The following is a 1,733-nucleotide window of genomic DNA, read 5'->3' on the forward strand; positions in this document are numbered from 1 at the left end:
GGGCGGCGGCCGGGATCGACGTCTCGGCCGTGCCGCAGAGCGGGCTGAAGTCCCCAGCCCTCGAAGCCCACGGCAGAGCGCCTGGGCCGCGTGGAAAAACGACAGAGTCCGTGCCTCGGCGGCCGGCCGGGGCGGCGGCCGGGATCGAAGTCCCGAGGCCCGTGCCGGAGTGCGTGCCCGGCCCGTGGTGAGAGTTACTCCCGCCGTTTACCCGCCTGGGACTCTGACGAAAAACGACGGAGCGCCGACCTCGAAGCCGCCTGCGGTAGAGTGCCTATGCCCGTGGCGGGGCCTCGGAAAAACGACAGAGTCCGTACCTCGGCGCCGGCCGGGGCGCCGCGCCGGAGACGGCGCGCCGGCCGTCTCGCGAGGCGTGCCGAGAGCGCCGACCCCCGGGCGCCGCCTCGACGCCGACCGGCCGAGACGGCAGGCGGGCCCGCGAAGCTGACGGCCGCGAGCCGACCTTCGAGGGCGGCCGTGCCGGCGCCTCGACCGGCCGAGACGGCAGGCGGGCCCGCGGATCCTTCGGCCGCCGGCCGAGCTCGGAGCCGCCTCGGCGAAAACGACAGAGTCCGTTGATTGCTTCGGACGCGCGCCCGGAATACCGCCGGCCGGCCTGGCGAGGCGCTGGCGGCGAGGGATCGAAGATTCCGCCGGTCTCGATCGAGGCCGGGGGCGGGCCGCGTTTTCTGCCGGATCGACGATCGGGGACATCGAGGGCACCGCGGGCGCGAGCCTCTGACGCCTCTGCGGCGTCGGCGGGCGGCGCCCCCGGTGTTCCTCCATTTTTTTTTTCGTTTCGGTCACGAAATCGAGGTAAAATGGTCGACCTTGTGTCTTTGACATCGGGTCGACCTTTTTGTCTCGATTTCGGAAAAGTCGAAACTATGAAAGTGAATTTTTCGGTTCCGAAACCCTTACGAGCGCGTAGAGCGCGTCGAGACGATCTCAACGGTGGTTCGTTCGTCTCGATCGGACCGCGGGGAGCGGAGTTATGACCCGAAAACCGACGCCGATTTCGACCTCGGTCGGGCGCCCGACTCTGGCCGCGGCCGGCCTGGGCTCGCGCCCCGGTCAAAATCTCGGGCGTGCCCGAAGCAATCAACGGACTTAGTCGTTTTTCGACCTCGCCCATACTTTAACATAGGGCCTATGCTATAACATGGGGGCCCATACCGTAACATGGGCGGACCGCCCATACTTGCTCGGATCGGTTCCAAACTTCGTGTGCGGGGTCTCTAGGGATACTTTTGGCCGGCAAAAAAAATCAACTTTTTCCGAGGAAGATTTCGGACTTTGTCGTTTTTCGACCTCCCCCATACTTTAACATAGGGCCTATGCTATAACATGGGGGCCCATACCGTAACATGGGCGGACCGCCTATACTTGCTCGGATCGGTTCCAAACTTCGTGTGCGGGGTCTCTAGGCGGGCTTTTGGCCGGCAAAAAAAATCAACTTTTTCCGAGGAAATTTTCGGACTTGGTCGTTTTTCGACCTCGCCCATACTTTAACATAGGGCCTATGCTATAACATGGGGGCCCATACCGTAACATGGGCGGACCGCCTATACTTGCTCGGATCGATTCCAAACTTCGTGTGCGGGGTCTCTAGGGATACTTTTGGCCGGCGAAAAAGATCGACTTTTTCCGAGGAAATTTTCGGACTTAGTCGTTTTTCGACCTCGCCCATACCTTAACATGGGGGCCTACGGTAGGTCGGCCGGACTCGCTCG

Source organism: Botryllus schlosseri, unplaced genomic scaffold (assembly GCF_051294905.1).
Source record: "Botryllus schlosseri isolate E-star unplaced genomic scaffold, Bs_hap1 Bs28a, whole genome shotgun sequence".
NCBI classification, from domain to species: Eukaryota; Metazoa; Chordata; class Ascidiacea; order Stolidobranchia; family Styelidae; genus Botryllus; species Botryllus schlosseri.